The 20,753-nt window shown below is 44.5% G+C and overlaps 1 protein-coding gene across 2 annotated transcripts in view; it reads right to left on the bottom strand.

The window, feature by feature from the left end:
* WBP1L (WW domain binding protein 1-like) overlaps window positions 1-20,753 on the bottom strand; it is a 63,989-nt gene that overhangs the window by 42,666 nt on the left and 570 nt on the right. The window contains exon 2 of one of the 2 annotated variants that reach the window (XM_014960271.1): window positions 3,439-3,585. The exons of the other annotated variant lie outside the window; for it this stretch is intronic. The gene's annotated coding sequence lies outside the window, so the exon portion shown is untranslated. The remainder of the gene's footprint in view (window positions 1-3,438; window positions 3,586-20,753) is intronic. 2 annotated transcript variants of the gene reach the window in all.

Raw genomic sequence — 20,753 nt, 5'->3', positions numbered from 1 at the left:
AAAATCATTCCAAGGACTTGTGCTTGGAAATGTCTGTTCACACATACAGCCAAATCTGAAAATCCAGCTTCAGTTATTACTTAAACATTACTTAATGGCTAAAACTAGTGCTCTTCTGGAAAAGAGATTTTGAAAAAAAATACTCTAATCCTTCATTAAAATACAAATGTGAAAAGCATATGGTTCCCACTGGGTATGCTTATTGTAAATCAAGTTACCTTTCTGGAAACTCAATATGCATTTGCTAAATGAAAACGAAACATCTCTTATGGCTTCACAATTAGAATTTAAGAAGCCAGATGCTGCAGGAGTTAAGGTTAGTTTAGCCAATTATACATCCTGAAAGCTAAAAAAAGTATTTAGGAAGGGAAGAGTGTTACAATCTGTGAAGTTAATATTTGTGTTAAAAATACTCATGGAAAAATCGAGCTGTTTGCTTTCCAGAAGCCACTATTTGGTCTCTTTTATTTTTCAAATTAGAAGAGGCCTTTGCAGAATTATAAATAAAACACTGAAAGCTCCATGTGACTTTCCCATATGCAGTTTTTCAACAGCCAAATGATTTCCCCTACCCCATCCCCACTGTTTGCATACCAAGGCAGTGTTTGCCAACTTTCAAGCAGAGAATTTTTTAAGCCAAATTTGTAAAACCAAGAAGATGAACATTTTGTTAATATCCCTTGTTCAGAGATACACCTCGTAAGAAAAGTTAAACTGTGAAGGGAAGCAAGACCAAAACAAGAAAGTTCATCCGTTCTGCCATCAATTTACGAGGAATGCCAGTGTGTCGGTATAGGAGACGTGGGAAATGGTGAGAATGCCAACATTGCCTTCTCTCAGTTTTTGAGAGCAGTATACGTAGCCATCCCACTTCCACCCGTGTTCCGAGACAGAAAATACTCTTCCCTCATTGAGCAAATAAGCAGACCTAACCCAAAAAGCAGAAGAGAAGAGCTAAGAGAGCATCCCAGCTTTATTCCTCCAGAAGTACCGGCAGACACAGCAGACAGGAGGGTTTTCCCGGCCTTTATTCCTACCACACTCCCCAAATATCTGAAAGCCCCATATTCAAATAGCTCCCATGCTATGACTCGTAGCCAGAAAAATTGTGGAGGTGACCTGAAACCAGGCCTACAGCTTTCTGAAGGGTGGGATGCCTGGCCCCAACAACACAGCAGGCAATTCTGAGCCAACAGGAGGCAGGGGGCAAGGCTGAAGTACCTGTACTAGGACAACAGAAAGGACCATCTGCCAGAGGAAAACACAGAGGACAAAGTACAGAGCTGGCCTTCACCTGAACAGGTAGGGCAACCCAACAAGGAAGACAAGAAAGTCACCTGCCACGTTAGACAGAATGTCCCAAAGCAGAAGTCAGGGATGAGCTCTTCCCAGGACAGCAAAGTATCTCTTTTCCAGTCTGAGCTGCAGCACAACATTCATTCCTACTGACCTCACTTTTCCCCTTGGACGAGGAACACACCCACAGTACTATCTTGATCAATGCAATCACAAAAGGTCCTTCATTGCAGGCAACAGTTCAGTAAAGCACATCTGGCAGCACGACAGGGACTCGCACAGGGACACTTTGGAACTCTCCTGTTCGATTTGACCTACATGAAACATCACTAATATCTTAATACTCCTTTGATACCAGGAGTGGAAGAGCCATGGCCGTGGGCTGGTGACAACTGGCAGCTTTGCTCCATGCAGCCCACAGTCCAGGTCATGAAAGGCTCGCATAAAGACACTGCACACACACCAGAGGGGGTTGAAAAGCCTGCTCAGCCCTCATGGAAGGTCTTCTTTGGTCCTACTTACAGCCTGAAAAGCCAGGGGAAAGAGGTTTTGCCTTTATTCTTTGCAGTCCTGTTCAGCCGTGCGTCACGCCTGCATGCCTCCTAAGTTTACGGTTACTTCCTGGTGACAAATATGTTCTTCTGCAATCTATTTCATCTATTTTCAAAAAGACAGATAATACATTTTTTTAACATTAGCCAGGTTTTTAGCTAGACACACTACGGCCTTTATATAACACAGAACTAGGACTTCAGATAACTTGTGGACCATTCTCAAACTGTTCTGGACTTCACGTGTTGCAAAGTCAGTTTTCTATTCTTTTCCATCAGCCTAATAAGAACAGAATTTACCATATCAGAAGTGAAGTCAGAGTCATTGTGTTTATAGATAACATCTATTGTTTTGCACAATGCAAAAGATTTGACATGGCTTTTCATGCTAGTTTAGTGTATTAAAGTTTATACACGCACTAAAAACAACTAGAATCACACCCAAGTAAAAGATCTCAGGTTTCAGAAATGGACATCCTATGACTTGGTGATTTGCCTGTAATGAGGGAAAACCAATACAAAGTCATCCCATTTGTGAAAACTAGCAATTGTTGATGACAACCATATTTTTAGGGCTAATCTTCAGATAATTATCAGTAAAAATGTGGCATCTTCCTTTTATTTCCCCCTGTTCTAGCCCAAATGTATACTTTTGTATATACATGTGTATATTCAAGATAACTATATTCTCTTTTACTCATCCACAGTAGGAAGTAAACTGAAAGTGTAATTCACTCTAAAAATTTTCTGTAAAGGGAAGATTTCACTAACTATAGTAAGTAAACACCAGATTTACATTATCCCTCGCAACTTGCCAATTTTTTCATAACTCAGATTAAAAAAAACCCAACCAAACAAAAAACCAAACAAACAAAAAAAAGAAGCATCCTTTGCACTTCATTAACTTTCCCCTTTTAGTCTCCAGCAAAAACACAGATGGTAATTTATAAAGATTTCTAGCCATGCACCATTTCTGGCTGAAATCACAGCTACAAGCCAAAAAGCCAAATCAGATTTAAAATACAGAGAGAAGTTTAGTGGCTGGTATTCCTTTGCTAAGCCAGAACTTCAATACTGCGTTTATAAAACAAATCAGCATAAAAAAAGACACAGAAATAAGCACTTGATCCTTCTCACACACTCAACTGTAACAGAATAGCCTAAGTAGGAAATAATATTGCCAATAGTCTCTGACATAACCAGGAATATGGTAGCAATAAGCAGCATCAGGAATGAAAATGAATGATCTCATAATTTCTCCCAAAGTGCCAAGAAATCAGAACTCCACACGACTGAAGACTTTACAGAGTGCACACATATGAAAACCTATTTTTAAGACTCACAGGTCTGGAATCCCCATGACATAATGCCAACAGTGATAACTCAAGTTCTACAGGCATTTGGCTTTGGGTTGTTGTTTTTTTTTCTTAATGCCATTAAATATCTTTTTTTTTTCCCTGCCTCCACACCTCACAAATACTTTTTGTGCCTCCCAATACTGACATAAGTCACCAGTAACCTCCCATGGCATGAGATGCACAGGAATCCTAATTTCTCAACTCAGGAGCACAAAGAAAGAGAACACTTGTACCGGCTTTCACATCTCTCTTCTTCATATCTTGACGTGTCTGCTAACAGATTCTAACAACCAGGACACCAGAATTCATACTTCAGCATCTTCAACTTCTTTCCTGAAGGACTCCAACTATTGATTCCTGATACGCTGCCAAGCTGGTCCCTGAAACAAGCCAGAGAGCGCTCAGGAAACATTGAGGCAAAGGTTGGAAGTAAGAGGCAGTTGCAGGCAGATCCCAGCACGCAGGAGGTCAACCCCTGACTGCAAGGATTCACAAGGCTTTCCATATCCCAACACTTCTCAAAGAGATTGCAAGAAATTTCCCAACTTTAAAACAATGAATCGACAAGGAGGAACCGTGAAGCTGCAAAAAGACCACGTGGCTCAACTGAACCATTTCAAACTCTCTGCAGTCTGGGAAATGGACAGATTTTACTCTAAAGTGAAGTCCACACCTCTTGACCAGAAAACTGAGATTAGTGGTCAGATTTAGAAGTGAAGCTTTATACAAAGATCCTGATGTAAATGCTGGAAGAAATAAGAAATTAAAAAACCCCAACCAACCATCATTCTTTAGAAGAGCAGCTGCCTGAAAGCATTTGAGAAATACTTCCTCTAAAAATGTTTCAGTCGCTATTCAAAACGCTCTCACGTTGCATTTCCAGTATCAGAATCTCTTTCTCCTCACAGTCTATGTTCTCCTATACTTTCTTCAAAGGCTCTTGCCATTTAAAAGTCATAGGAAATCACACCAAAAAATACGAGACTTGACTAATGCATACACTTCTCTGCTGAGTGAGGTCGCCTTTCTGCATCACATCCGATGCAGCAAACCACACCTTCCTCTGAGAAGATGCTACCTTTATTCTGTAAAGCACCATGGACACTGACAAGCATATACAGATACTGACACAAGTCAAACAGGATTTTCTGCTATAGAAAAACCTCCTTCTCGCCTTTATTCTCCACTTGAATCCATCATTCTGAATAACATATGCTCTGCTTTTAGTTTAAGCAACAAATAAATCCTGATGAAAGGCATTAGGAGTGTAAAAATGGACTAGATTCAAACTGGTAACCAAATGATGTGACACTCCATAGTTCTTTAAGTAGCTGTGATCACAAAGATTTGCATCAGCAGATATTTAAATCCCAGGAGATGACACTTCCTGGGAAGAAAAAAAAAAAAAACGTTAGCTAAATGAAATCTTCAGAAATAAAAATATTCTAGATTTGTGCAATTTTAATAAACAAGAAAATATAAGGAACAGTCACCAGATTCCTGTTTCTGGAAGATCCTGATATTACAAGCATGTAACATAAAGTCACAACTGGCAAAGCTCAGCATTCCCTACTAGGCTGGGGTGAACACAGCAAGTCCAAAAAGTCTCCCTCGTGTCTTTAGAAAGGCACTAAAATCAAGATGCATTTGGATCAAAACCACAAATACCTCCACTTTGAGTCAATGTATTAAAAACTAAGGTTTTCATGATCCGTGTGTCCACTGCATTGAACCAAATACGCCGGTTTCTACCATCTACCCTACCAGAACTATTCCAGCTCTTTGCAATCTGTGAACCTTCCATCAATATTCCCGGTGCTTTGCCAGCAGAAGTAGGTCCAAGTCCCAATGAAGCAAACACACGTTTCTCACCTGGTTTCAAAGAGGCATTAGCAGAGAGCAGCCATCAGAGTTCCTCTTGAAGTGAAGCATGCTCTAATATTTTATTAGGTTGTAAAAATTTCACAATGGTACATCTGCTGCGAGGTGGATAGGGCCAAAAGCACAATTAACAATTCCCAACAGAGGGTAGATCCTGTTTAACATTTTTAAAGAAGTACTGCGTACACGCAGGTGCTCCATTTCATTGGAGAGCCTCCACACAAAGAAACCTCCTCATCAATAGCAATACCTTTAATCTCCCTGATGAAAAATAATACGCCCTTGAATAGCCGTCAGCCCCTCTTCCTGCACACAGAAGTAAACTCAACTACAATGTGACCATTCCTACAAAAAACCTGTTTGTACAGATGCTTTTTCTCTAGAGCCATTTCCCTGCCTGGGGGACGCGAGTCCTTTTGTTGGATTTGTTTTGAAGCTACAGATGGACTTCAGATGCCCTATGTTCATTCAAGCTCCCTGAACCTACCAGGCAAAAAAATCTTATGCCGTCCACATGAAGACAGTCACGTTCTCCAGTTTGCATCCAAGAGGTGTGCAACTTAGGGCTTGCCAAGAAAAGTTGCTTATCATAGTTACTTTTAACAATATCAAACGTAGCGTTAAAATAGCTTCAAGAAAGGAAAGAAAAACGTAATATAAATTACAAAGGCAGGTGATAAATCTTCCAGAAAGATCACAGTAAAAGCCTGAAAGGGTAAGCAACCTGGTTTCATCAACATGCTTCTGATTAACCCTTTTGCAGCTTCCAAAAGATATGATCTCTATTGTTGCTCAGCGTGTCTGCTGGAGCTTGCCAAGGAAAGCATGAGCAAGCAGCTTCAAAGGCAGAATGACGTACCTACAGCAGTAAACCCTAATCCTCGCCGTGGAAACCACGCAACTGAACTTAGTCATAGAAAATGGGATTAGGAATCCTAAAACAAAACAAGGGGTTGAAGGAATTCGCAGTCATCCCAAGATCACGTTGAAAATATTGAGCAACAGTTAAATAACAACCCTTGCCGGGGTTGATAAAGAGGACAGTAAAACTAATGTCTCTGGTGGATGGGGATAAGGAACATGGTACCCAGGTCAGCCTAAAACCTTACACACAAGGAGGAGAGGTGCCAGAGAGCACCCCAGCCATCACCCTCCAGGAAGTCAAGTGCATGGACCCCGAGCAAAAGATTTGTGTGATTTGACCACAGCAAACAGGGCATGGGCCAAGGCAGACGGTGCCTGTGGGTCAGAGCGGTGGCTCACGTGCCACACGCGGGGGAAAAGGGAGAGTTCCTGGGAAGCAGTTTGGGAAGCACGGCATTATTCTTCCCACAGTTCACAATGTCACACAAGCACATGGATAAAGGAATGTCACAACTGCTCCAAGTGACCGTCTTTGCTGGCGTCATACAAAGCACACAGCAGAAACACAGAGGTCAGGATTTCTGAGGCAATTCTCCAAGGAGACACAGTTAATGTGACTTTTCTGAAGTTCCCCACGTTTCTTGCACTCTAACTTCCTGGACAACAGCAACACGTATTTTCCAGTGACCGGACCTAACGCAAATTACACGTTTACACAACCCACATGAAATTCAGGTTTTGATGAATGTGTATTTTAGTTTTAGGACAAGAGCTGATTTTTGAACTCAAGACAATCTTTCAAAAATAAACCATGCCTGCACATAGGGTCAGGATGCCTAGAGAGATCCTAAAACAACAATTAGTTTAAATGAGCTTCCCCGGCCCTCTCCCTGCCAAAGAAACTTCATTAGCAAGTACCAAGTATTCAACTCCTGATCACTTCAGCAGATAAAATAAAGAGAACACAAAGACTCGCATCAGGAAAAGGAAGGGGGTGGCAGGAACAAAGGAGACTAGCAAGGAGAGACTAGAATGCCTTGAGAAAAAAAGGCAGATTGTCATGATCTAAGTGCTGATGAAACCTGCTCCCGATCGATATGGAACGTGACCGTAAGGTCCAAACCAACAATCCGATGACAGAGAGCATATTCTCCCTTTGATCATTCTCCAGTGTCAATGGAAACCCACTGGGGCCTGAAGAGATATCAAGTCTTTGAGAGATGAATATCTAACCTCGCGCTCAGCCCATGAATGGAAATAGAAATGAGTTTCCACCCCTCCTCCCCAGGCCCAGGACTATCACTTCCATTTAATGAAGTCTGAGTGGTCAGATTTCAGTGACCTCCCTCTACTTTCTCTCTGCCCAGACACATCAGGCTCTTCTTTCCTTTAGAAAGGCCTCCACACCTCCCTCTCACCAAAGAGAAAATAGGCCAAGATAGATACTAGGGTGCCACAACTTATATCCAGCTCTTCATGCCAGGCAGAACAGCACGGGGCCGTCCAAATTCACTGCAAGAGCAGAATGGCTCTGTTATCTTTAATTTACCATTGACATCACCATGCCACTCTTTGCTCCCCTGCGGCCTCACAGATTCCAGCAGAACCCTGCAAAAGAGTGACCTTGCAGCAAAAAATTATTACCAGGTACTTCCCAAACCCAAGGTCCTGGCAGTTTCGAGCAAGACGTACGAGTGGAGAAGACTGAGAACTGGTTTTCCACGGGCTCTGCAGGGAAAGAGCAGACACTCACCACCACCTCGCAGAGCCCCTCTGAAACCTCAGAGGTAACCAGACCCGCTCATGGATCCAGAGAAACTACACAAAGATTCACCTCCCATCAGCATGCAAGATCCTGATCAGCTAGTAAAGCCTCCTGGATATGCTTGGTAAAAAAAAAAAATAAAAGGAAGTTCGGGAATTTCACACTCTGCTCAGTCTTTTGAAAGAAGGGGGGATTTTTTTTTTTTTAAGTACTTATAAGTTCAGGGAAAAAAAACACTCTCTTAGCTTTTCTTCTGTATTTAGGCAGAGACCTTTTTGGTATTTCCAGTGTTGCAAAACAGAAGACAGAAGAAAACACATCTACTTTGCGTACAAAGAAGTGCCAACCAGAAAAAAAGAAAAAAAGCCACAAAAACTTGTATAAATACACGCACGTCTCTAAAAACAGATGCACCTATCAAAGCATTGTTTAAAGTTTGCCCAAGTTAAGAGTCTATCTCAATTCTGTACTTGCTGTTAAGAACCATTGTACTCAACCTAACAACCAGGATTCAAACCAAGGAAAAAATAATGAAGTTGGTTTTAATTGGTTTGCGAGAAACCCAATTTGTAAATGCAAGCCTCAGCCAGCTATTGAATATCCCAGCTGATAGAGCCCAGAAGGCACAGTGATGAGTGACTTAAGTGGAGGCACCCTACACCCACCAACATTCCTGCTGAATGAATGTGAAATCTGCAAGAATTGCTTTTATTTATCTTACTAAAAGCGTTTCTTGGAAGGGCTGGAAAAATTTATTTCAGATGGGTTTTTCAGCTGAGAACAAAGTTGTATTTATTGTAATTATGCACTCTCCAGTGTGGCCTGCCTTGCTGAGAAAGAACATTAAATTCAGCTGCGCACGAACTCACGGAAGTGACCTTTTGAATGAAAACGCTGCAGCAAGAGACTTGGGGAGCATTCTCACTAAATAATAACCTACTGTCTGCAACTTGCAGATTGCTGTTCAGACCGCTGATTTCAGCTGCTACTTACACAGGCACAAGTCCACATGAGGCCAATCAGCTGAGTATAAATCGTGTTTGAGGCAGACTACAATAGGAAGAACTGTACTTGGGAAATTACTCATAGTATCCAGTCCAGTATGGTTTTAAAACTTTTATTAACCATCCTGCAGCAGCATAACCTCGCAAGGCGCTTCAAAGAGGTCTTTTCTGCAAGACACCCACTACCTAATTTAAATAAGAGGATCAAAGGTGTTATTGACACAAACTGAACAACCTCTCACTTTAATGAGGGCAACAAATGCAAGGATGAACACCCACCACCCACGCGGAAGTCCCCTGCTCCCTCTTGGCAGAAGGACATGAGAGTTATCTGAGAGGCTTCTGCTGTATGGAAAGGCCAAGCACTCGGGGACAGAGGCAGGTTAAGAACTAGGAAGTCAAACCTAGAAGGTTCATTTTATCACCTAAATGAAAAGTGTGATGTAAAATAGCAAGAGATGCAAGACACGGGCTCGTTTGGAAATGGAGGATGTCTTCTTAGTGTACAAATATAAAACGTCCTCCATAGACACATCAGATCATCTTACTCTTTGCGGAAAGGTTGGATATTATAAAAAGCATCCCATCCCGTAAAGAACTTAAACCAGATGTCTGAGCCTTCCCAGCAGCTGGGTACTCAAATTCCCTGCTGCCAAAGAAAGCAAGGCAAACTTGCGTGCTGACTTCCACATCTCAGGGGCATTTGGAAGCCAACTCTGCCTGTCCAGCCCAAGGCCATCCCCGACAAAGAGGACCTGCTGGCAACCTGCTCCGGGCTCCCTCTCCCCTTCATGCCCCAAGGTACACACGGCAGGTCTCACGGTTCACAGCCATCCAAAGATCCTGATATGCAGCTCAAGGGTCTAGAAAATAGACTTCTAGGCATGTGAGGACTTTTCAAGCCCAAATGCAGCTACCAAAACAGTTTACGCTGCCAGTTTGGGTTCTGTACACTCTTTTCGGGTTCGGTATTTTCATTTCAGCAAGCTTGCTCTCATCTCACAGCTCTGCTCACTGAACCTGCTGGTTTAGTCCCACGTCTGCATCTCTGCAGGCTGTTGCCTCCAAGGGAGAACATGATACAAGAATTTAAACTTCTTGACTTCACTACAGAACCAAGTCACTTAGAGTTGCAAAGAAGGAAAAGCTTTTGCTTGGGCTATTCATCTTCTATGCAGTAAACACAGCACATGCAATTTGTGAGGTGCACAAAAGCTTGATCCTTGTTTGTCTGATTATTTACAGTAATGCTTTCCAGACAAATAGAAGAACAGTCCCCACTCAAGTATGGAAGAAGCCAAGAACAATAAAGCTGTATCTCAACAATTAGGTAAAGTTTGACCATAGCACTTGAGGGCATTGAAAACCTTTGGACCGAAACCTTGCAGAAGAAAACCAGGAGTTTCTCGGTTAACAATTAATAATTTAGACCTGAAGACTCTCATCTAGGCCTTCAGCTGAAAAGGAAAATTACAGGGTATTTATACACCTGGTACTACACAATCTCCCACTATTTTGATACAAAAAACCCCCACAGTTCATAGTACATTCACCATCTAACGTCCCTATTTTAGATAAGAAATGCAAAATTACTTGCTTAATATCATGTGGTAAGCCAGGGTCAGGACTGAAGACCTCTTGTAAAAAGCACCAGTGTGTCAAAGGAAAGACTCAAGAGCATGCTGTGGCTTTTAAAAATCATTATTCTTGATAATAGATTTAAATTCACCCTCAAAAAAATCCCACCAACAACTAAACTCAATAAATTTCCTTTGAAAACTATATTTTTTTTTGGTTTTTAATCTTTTACCTTCCCAGTAATCCTTCAGGTTATGTGAACTATCAAGACACTTGACCCTCAAGTGCCCTCACCACTGTAGAACATGCGAGATGCCGGCTGTCAGGACAGGGAAAAAGCCCAGACACAGAAGTGTAAGACCAAGTTAACGGGTTGAACCAGATAAAAGCACTACTTTTAAAGCCTATTTTCAATTAACGACATTAGTTAAAAGCATAAACAAGTTTTACCTTGCACCCTGTCCTGAAGGAAGAAGTGCCTTCAGAAGGACTGTTGGCAGGCAGTGCCTGTGCGAGAGAAGAGCTAGTGATAAAAAGAGCTCTCGCAGCAAGGATACAAATAAACAAAATCTAGGGTCCTTCATTTCAGAGTCCGCCTCAACTTGCAGAATGCCACTAGAATTTGAGGTTTCCAGATTTGTAAAATTAACTTTTTTCTGTCTTAACAGCACAGTGATGGCTACATCAACAGCAGCAGCTCACCCGGCCTTCAGATGATGCTCATGCAAGGCTCACGGGTTCGTGGACACAAATACATCCTCCACTTGCTTGCTTCAAGAAGATCAAGATGCACGTGGGCACAAGACCCAGCTAGACCACCCTGAACATCTTGTCTAGTGCTGTTTTCCTTCCTTGAAGATCTCCTCTACGTTCCCAAGCCAAAGCCAAAATGTTAACTGCTCACATACAAATTTAGTCCTGTTTTATTAGGACACACTGAATATATTTAATCCCTTTGTCATGCTTCTAAAATCTTTTAGAATAGGATCATAGCAAGAAGAGCTGCACACCGGCAAAGGTGAAGTGAGGCAACAACAGATTTGTCTAGTCCCATAACCTAAAGCTTTCCTGGCACAATGCTTCTCAATAAATACCTAACTTGCTGAAAATAATACGACCACTTCTTCAGCTACTCCTTCCAGAGAAAGCAGACCACAGGTTTCAGAATGGAAAACAATACTACAAAGAGCAAAATCACCCTAGACTTCCTGAATTCATCTTTTAATGGCAGGATGATCCTGGGACTTTGCAGTGAAAGGACAGGCCTAAGGGCATAAAACAGGTCGGAGGAGAAGGAAACTCCCGACTCTGCTTTCCACAGCCTAACCACTCGCTGGTGGTTTAGTGTGGTCACGTACTCTGGCAAGACCTGGGAAGGACAGGGATACAAGGACAGAGCAAAAAAAAGTAAGAAAGAAACTCAGTAAAACAATGAGCCACAAACACGAGAGCTATATTTAATAATCAAGTATGCGAGACGCAGAAATTTCCTAATAAGATGGGTAGGAAAAAGGAGCAAAACAATAAGACAAAGAGAAAACAATACAGCTAGGAAAATGAGAGGAAAATAAATTAAGGGCTCTTATTTTTGACACTGCAATTTAAGACAGGCGTCCTCGGAGCCCAAGTGCTAAGTGTCAGTAAACGGAGACAATAAGCAATGACAGAAGTCTGCAAGCCTGCTTTATCTAAGCTTCAGATCACAGGAGACTGGAGAGTCAAATGCAAGCTGTTTGTGAAGTCGGCTGCTTCTAAAAAAGACAGAAGTCAAAACGACAAGGTAATTTGAAGACCACACAATACATGTGCAACCCTCCTTCTCCTCTTCAGCATTCACGGCTTGAAAAGCAGTCTGCAAACGAACAAACAAGACAACCAGTAAGGAAAGGAGGAATTCATCACACAAGAGAGCCAGACTCGAGTCATGACCTTCACATGCATTCAGGTACCTGCATTAAATGCTTTCCAAGCAGAGAATAAAGGTCTTTCAGATCATATCTGGAGAAAAGACTTTCCTCCTCCCCCCAGGAAGGGCTTGGGGGGAGCACTTTTGGTAATTCTCCCAACACAATTACAGTTGATACACAGGATGAGATGAAGTCAGCCCAGTATCATGGCCTTGAAGACACACTAAAAGAAGTTTCCTAACAGGTTTTGTCCAGTCCTTACAACACATCTACAATGCCCACCACTTCTTCCAGCCCTTCCCCTACCTCCTGCCTCAGACCCCAGCCACCATTTAATCCTTTGATTTCACACCAATTACTCCCAATTCCTGTTTAGCTCAAGCAGAGAGCTCTAAAAGGTGCCTTTGCAGCAGGTTTCTAGCTCCATGGGATGGATACCCTGCCCACAACCAGTGGGACAGCTGCCACTGTTTTATGCAACAAAATGGCCGGATCTTCTGCTTGAGGCTGAAGACGTACAGCTCCCGTGGCTTCCTGTTGGCCATCATCCACCAACTGGGATTGCAAGAGGATCCCACACAAGAGAAAGAGGTGTTTCTTTAAAAACAAGCAGGCAACTACTGATACAGTTTTAACAAACAAGAAACTTATTACAAAGAAGTCAGGAATACAGAGCTCCGCAAGGGCAAGTATTTCTGCATATTTTGCACTCTTTCCGTATCAGGTTTCTGGTGTGGCTGCCACAATTGCACCATTGTTTGACAGACAGCATTATCCCAGACTGTCTTGATTATGAGCTCCAGTTCCGTATCAAGTAAAAAAAAATACAATAAGAAATTCTCTCGTGGACAACAGTACTTGACCTGCTGGTCATATCTGTCTGTGCTAGGACACGAGAGAAAAGAGCAGATCAGTTCTGCTCACGAAAAAGTCTGCTGGCATCCCATTCATGTCTGAGCTTCCTCCCCATTTCCAATAGGCAATGCTCGACACCTTTTACACAGGGAAAGCTCGAGATGGCTGGTGAGATTTCTGGCAAAACACACTCTTCATAACTGTCTCTACAGCTTACCAGCCTTTTCCCCTTCAATTTGCTGCTCAGCCAGCAGGAGATGAAAAAGAAAAATAAAAGTAGTTCTGTAACCACCGGAGCTCCGTAAAGCTGACCTCCCATCAATTTGACCCACAAGGCTGACTGACTCCACAGGCTAGCAAACTGTGAGCTCCCATTGAAGTTTTCCAGAAGCTGTAGCACATACCAAGTCAGTCAATCACGGACTTGCAAATTTCCCAGTGTTTAATAAGCTTGCAACTGTAGCTTCTCGCTCAGTGATGCCTCCCCATTATTTTTGAAGGTCTCTCTGTGCCTATGTTTTCAGGAATTCTGTTGAAATCTTATGCTTCTGAGATCTCTTCCTATCCTATCTAGTTCAAGTTAGCCAGTGGCTTCAAAATTAATTAATGGGGAGACAGAAACTGGTAACTGTATAAAGCTCACCTCCTTCCGTAAACTATCTTCTTTGCATCAACAAAACCCATTTTCCTGGGTGAAGTCACTCTGTGACCCACCTCAGGACTTTTGGCAAATCAGTATCTTGACAGGCTCCCTCAACCTCGAGTAGAATCAAGATACAGTTAGTTTTTGCTTTGAAGGTGAACCCTCCCAGATCTCAAAAAAATCATAGAATCATTTAGGTTGGAAAAGACCCTTGGGATCATCTAGTCCAACCATCAACCCTGCTCTACAAAGTTCTCCCCTAAATTGTGGATCCCTGCTCTTGAGTTGCCTCTGGAATTTCTATTGCTGCCTTGTGCACACTGGAACCAGAGATGAAATAAAAACACAATTGCCACTAAAAGTAGAATAGTCTAGGTTGGAAGGGACCTTTAAGATCATCTAGTCCATAGTACAAACTTCTATCTCACAGTAATGCGGAAGACTAAAAAGGAAAGAAGAAGGGAGAATCCTTTTCTTTACTGCAAGCAGCTCTTTCCTTTCTTTAGGCAAATTCTTTCCTCTGCCAGTCCTAAGGACCACATTCAGGATCCTGAGGTCTCAAATCTCCATGAGAAAAGGAAAGGTCCCGGTTTCCTTCCCTAAACCCAGCACCCTACAGCTTGTCAGTACTGGTAGCTGCTCCCCAGCCTCATCTCCATTATCAGCAAGAGCCCAGCAGCATTTTAAATGGCAAAAGCTTTGTCCCCTGGTGCACTGGGGATTTCTTCCATGCTGAAGCAGTCACTTCCTAGCAGGCTGTCAGTGCACTGTCAGTGGCTGGATTTGTTTTACAATGTGCTGGCGTAAAAGTGCTTGGTAAGAAGGAAGAATTGGGAAACTGCATCTAAGTCTCCGACACAATCCAGCTCTCCCATCCTTTTTTCTATTGCTGTTTCGGACCATCCTCGGGTGATGCCGGGTGGATGGAGAGTGGCTCAGGGGAGGCAGCCTGGAGGAAACCAGCAGCACCACACGCTGCCTTTACATAAAATAAACTCTCTCCTTCCTTTTTGCAGGTGGTGTTCTGGGCACAGCGTGCCAGGGAACATTGGCCACACTGGCATTTAATGGTTCAGCCTGCATACGTCACCTCCCTTTGCACCCAGCAAACCTCCTGCAAAGTGCCCCATGAGTTCCACAGGCCACTGCAGGGACTACAGCGGTCAGCTAAAAATAATACTGGGGGGCAGTGATTTCACTGACAATCACATCATTAGAGGCAAACCAACTTCCTCCGTGTCCAAGCAGATAAACCGCAGGGCTCTGCAGCACCTTGAGCCTTCCTCTGCAGTCAAACAGTATCTGTGAGATCACGGAAAAGCATTGTATGTGACTGCCACACCAACATGCTTGGTGTCACAGGCAATGTATGGGCATGCAATTCCTGCTTGGCAAGCCTGTTCTCTCCAGCCAGCTGTTATTGCAGGTGTGTTTGTTGCCTGAACTGTTCACAGGCTCAGCCACGTGAGCAACTGACTGTCAGAGCTCTCCAGCCACAGCACTCAGGTCCTGGCATCTCAAAACGTACCTTCTTACCTGTGAGTTTTCAACTCACACAAGACAGCAGGGGGAAGGACGGACCTGACTTTCCATCAGCATCTCTCCACGGAAGCCATTCAGGAGTACAGTCCTACGCTCAGGGCTCACTTTCTTCCATCTCGAAAGCACAAACCAAAAGCTGGCGCAATCGGGTTGTCCCGCAACGTGCAATGAGCATCTCTGCCCTGCCCTGAGTAATGGCCCTTCCGAGATTGTCACCAGCCCTGCCTCAGAAACTGCTTTTGAGATGTCTCTGACACGCTGAGTCCTTTCGCCCACGTTGCGCAACCCTGGCAGGAGCAGCTTGGATTCATGAACCCCCTGAAACAAATGCAAGATGGGAGCATGTACAGCCATAAAAATCACCGGTTAAATGCACTAATAAGCTGAGAAAATTCCTATGCAGCTAACTAGAAAGGGCAAATTCTTACCCTGTAAAACAGGGCAGCTCAGACTAGAGGAACATCCCCAAACCCAGTACCAAATATGCACGTTGTCAGGAGACAGAGCAAAAGGCCACGTGTAGCTCAGGCTTCCTAAAACTGCAGAACATGCCTGACAAGGACACAATTGCACAGGCACAGCCACGACCAAAGGGCACAGCACAGACAACACTGTATGGAGGAGGACGCCAGAAGATCACTAGCCCATCACCAGCTTTTTGCCACAAGCGAACACCTCTTCAAGCCTGTCAGCCCTCCCAATAAAGGAGGGAAAAAGGGAAAAAAAAAAAGTCAAAAAGTAAAGATGGGTGGTTTGCATTTACTAAATATACTGCCCATTACCTCACAGGGTGTCCATGTATTTTCAGATTACAAAAAAATCACAAAGTGTTACCTACATTAATGCCTTTCAAATACCACAGGAAAAAAAAAAAAGACAAAGGCCAACTTCAACATAACCCTGGGTTACCCTGGGTTAATGCAGGCTGACAGAGCTATAGCCAAGAGCACAGTTCCCACTTTCACCAGCAGAAAAGCTGCTGAAGATGCGCAGGGGAGCGGGGCTTCTAGGAATGGAAGTGAGGGGTCGATGGGTGTTTTGGCCAGGGTTGAGTAACCGCCGTTGAAATATGGCCAAACACCGAGCGCATCCATCCCTTGGTCTCCCTAGAAGGGTCGATGATGGTATCACCATTTTGGGGAGGATCCCTGCTGCCCAGCAGCACGGCACCCAGCAGAGCCACCGCTCGGGGACAGTGGGGACTGGATGCTGTCACCAGCCTGACCTGGCCCGACCCTGGCGAGGCTGGGAGGATGGAAAAATCCCCAACCATATCGGAACAACTCTGGCAGATGAAACTTTCCGAGTCCCCCCGCAGCACAGCACAACTCTGCAAGAGCTGCCCGAGTTTATTGTTAAGGTTGCGTTATATTTTTTTGTTAATATTTGGAAGGTGGCAGGGAAATTCTCAGAAAGGCAATGACAGGTCCCAGTCACAGAGTTGCTTTGACTATCCTGAAGCAAACCGTCACACTCCTCCCCAAGATGCATCGGACACGTTCAGAGCAGGCTTTCCATCTGCTGCACAGCTGCAGAGATAGGAGGAGAAATCCTTACAGCGTCGCCTGTAATTGTGAGGGCAACTCACAACAAAACCCAAATTTATTCAGCGGGAAAGCGTGCTATACAGATGAGCCACCGGAGTTCGCGGTGGTATAATCATCACGGTACGAGCAGTCCTTAATCCAATCTGCACAGTTATTTAGAGGTTCCTGTTCTGAGCAAGTACAGGACGTACTTTGATCTCTGCTGCCTCCTGCCAAAACTGTGGAAATTAGCAAGCCAAAAACCAAGAGTCACAAAGATATCATGGCAGTCAAAATATATCCTACCGCTCTACAAGCAGCTCTCCTCCTGAAGGACCCCGATGCATTTCAGGAGACATGGAAGTTCAGATGCAACTAATCACTTGTACCTTAACCAAAAAAGTTGTCTTAAATTCCCAAGACGAGGACATGAGCCTCTCTTACGTGAGGATAACTGAAACTTTGCCGTTGAGTTCACAGACTACCTGAAGTGATGCTCTGAAAGGGCTCGAACGCAGCCAAACTCTTGGCTGAAGCTTGGTAAGTCCATATTGGTGCAATCAGAGCTGCGGTCACAGCTCGAGCACTGCCTTGGACAGAAACTCTGTGTTACGGGGGTGTTAGCCACAGCAACAGTCACGCTGAGTTCCTCCTTAAAGCAAGGATTCGTCCTCTTTGTCACATACAATGAATCATCCCTCAAGTCACAGCACTTCAAGCAAAATCTTTAATTTGGGATGAAATGGGCCTTTAAGAAGAGCATGCTTCTGTCAGATTTTGGCTCAAAACCACCTTATTAGAGAAAGACGGATTCCTCAAACTTGTCACATAGTTAACATTCACTTAAATCTCTTGTTTTTAAAGAAAACAACAGTTGAGAAAACTATGTGATAATTAAGCTGCAGGCATGGGAAGCAGACAGATAGTTAAGGCAGTCAAATAACCTTTACTCTGCCCTGTAGAGAAAAACTACAATAGAAAAATGATTAACGCTCGAAGTCTTTCATTACAAATTTGATCAAGCTCATTTTTAAAGATGTTAACTCACTTCCTTCTCCTTCCAAAAGGTATGTAGTTAAGGCTGTACACCCACAGTCCCAACTGAACATGGCTGGATTTCTTCTTCCTGTGACGTTTATCCCAATTTTATTACATAACTGCAGTACTTCTGCCCATAATCTATTGATAAATGCTTTAACTCCAGATAACGGAGTTTTGTGTTCTGATTATAAGCGAAACTGCAATGAATAGCCATGGAGACAGTTAAACAACTTGGATTCAGGATGGCCACGAGCTAATTATCTTCATTCTCCTCCCTCCACCACCCCAACCAAGTCTTAGTTAAAAGAAAGGTCTTTGAAGATCCTAGGCAGCCTGGACTTATTTTAACCTGAAAAAATCAGACCCTCCTGCAGAGTACAGCGTGTTCTCGGGAATGTTTGTTCAGTGCAGCTAGGCAGTACAGCTCCACCTCCTGAATTATTTAGAGGACACATTTCCTGCAGCACCACCCAGCCTTAGACCACCAGGTCTGCGGGACGGGACAGCTTTTGCAGGTGAGGAGGCACGGACCCTGAACAAGCAGCTCTCCCTGACAGCAGAAGCAAGCAGGGCATGGCAAACGTCTGCGAGGTAGATGGAAGCAGGCAGCAGTCACAAGAGGCAGCAAGGGCAGCGATGATGTGGAGAGGACAAGAGGGAAATGCTGTCAGGGCTTCAGCTGGAAACACAGGAACCCTCGGTGCAGAGATCTTCCAAGTCCTGCACTGCCCCGTTGCAGCTCTTCGCTACGAGCCCGACAGCTCTGAGGAAATGGGGCTCTAAGGCAGCACCAAAGCAGACAAAGTTTTGTTACATGCTCGTTTTCAAGATCCTACATTACCGCTGTCATTTTTGAGTGGGTAGCTGTCAATCGCTAGTATGCAGTGAGATAATACCAGCCTTTTGACAGACAGAGTCTACATTTAAGATCTAAAATAAACCACGAGAGTTTTATATAGACAAACTATGAAAAGAAAAGGAGTAAAAAGATGCCTCCGTATCCAAGTGAAAGAAAACACAGGCCGCCAAAGCTCTTCTCCCCCACTCTCATGTGTTGTACCACTCAAGACATTATTTTAGGATTATTTCTGGTGCAGTGACTGGAGAGGATATCCACAAGGCAGGTATGCAACTATTCCACAAGCAACCTCGCTATATGGTCGCATCCACGCTCTCCTCCTACTTCTTCTCCTCCTTTTCTACTTCCTATTCCTTTCTTCTACTTGCCCCTTGACTAATGCATAAACTGTACAAAGCAGGGAGCATTTTTCACCGTCTTCAAAGCAGGTATGGTACTTTTATTAGCACATATAAGGTTGAAGACTTTCACAGCTTCTGTACAGATCATCCTACCACCTGATTGCTTCTTGCAGCTGGAATACCGCAACAACCAGAGCAAAACAGGCCTGAGCTTATATACACTTAGTTTGTGTACCTCGGCTCGCAGGTGAAACGGAGCAAGCAGTAGGACTTCCATCTGCTAAAGGCAGTTGTGACAAGGTGAAAAACACACCGTTCAGCACAGTCCTGCCCCTGGCTCCCTAAGGCAGCAATGGCCAAAACCTTAGCCTGAAGGAGGTTTGGGATGGCGCTACCAACAAATTCTACAGCTTATAAAACAGATCTCATGCTCTCAGCATGAGAGAAGAAGAGAGAAATTCAAAAGGGGGAAAACATCTGTAGTCATAGACAAACTCCTCACCTCCTCCTGCAGGAACGTTGGGAAATATTTCAATGGACCCCTTCCTGAAGGGACACTCCCTGTGACATTAGGCACCGTGCAACCCACAGTATCTGTGACCTACAGTCACAGATCAGCATCTCACGGGCTCAGACCTTCAACAAATGCAAACTACAATTTGTACCTTATAATAGACCACATCAAATCAGAAGTCATCGTATTTGATTTATGTTCTACGTAGGGTGAAAAAGACATCTTGACTCCGTGAACAGTAAGATCCAGACCGTGCACAGGTTGCTTGGCCTTGGAGAGTCCTCTCCAAGTGACACTGAGCATACAGATCAAGGTGGGAGAGGTTTACAGGCGTCTACATTGGGAGTCCCAAGAACATCACCGGAGATCTGAACGGCTGACATTGCAGCATAGACAGGAGACAAAGTAAAGAGATAAAGAAGAGAGAATCAACTTCATTAAAGCCCTTTCCAGGTACAAAGAAGGTCGTAAGCAGGTGGTCAGAGCCTACAAAGACAAAGCCTAGTTCCCCCCATCCCGGTAGAGACACGCTCCCCTCTTCCTTCTCTCTGTGCAGAGGCTCGCACGGAATCTCTACCGCCATTCCTGCCATGGGAAGACCAGCTCAGCTCACCTGTGCATCACCACACGAGTCCCATTTCCCTGCCGACCCAGGTCCTCTGGCCAGCTGCCCCATGGTCACCCTTCAGCTCACCCCAAGTCTCCCTCCAGCCCCATCTCCTCACAGGTCACCTTCTTCCTTGTCACCACCCCCAAAAGACACAAGTACCTCCAACCACGGGCCCCTGCACACCTGCCAGCTCAAGCCTTCTGCCCCCACTAGAGCCACCTTTCCCATCATCTCCAGTCAACCACCAGACACCTTTCTTGCAGGTCCCGCAGCCACCCTGCCACACAAAGCACCTCCAAGAGGCACTGCCACCCATACCTAGGTCCCTACACCACCTCTCCGTCCCCACAACACACAGGCACCCCCGAACTCAGGTCCCTGCATCTCCTCCAGCTCCACTTAAGCCAAGGGGGCTCCCCAAACCTTAGGTGGGCCCCCAAAAGCCTCCTCCTCCAGCCCTGAGAGCCCCAGGCACCCCACGGACGCTCCCACCCCTGTCAGCCCAGCCTGACCTCCTACCCCACCGGCCGCCCCCCCTCACCCCGGAGACCACAGCGCTCACACGGCGGGCCCCCCACAGGCCGGCGGGCCCCCACAGCCGGACCCCCCGCCCCAGAG

The sequence above is a fragment of the Calidris pugnax genome, unplaced genomic scaffold, assembly GCF_001431845.1.
Source record: "Calidris pugnax isolate Ruff unplaced genomic scaffold, ASM143184v1 scaffold4, whole genome shotgun sequence".
Lineage (NCBI taxonomy): Eukaryota > Metazoa > Chordata > Aves > Charadriiformes > Scolopacidae > Calidris > Calidris pugnax.
This window is presented reverse-complemented; position numbering and strand designations above follow the sequence as displayed.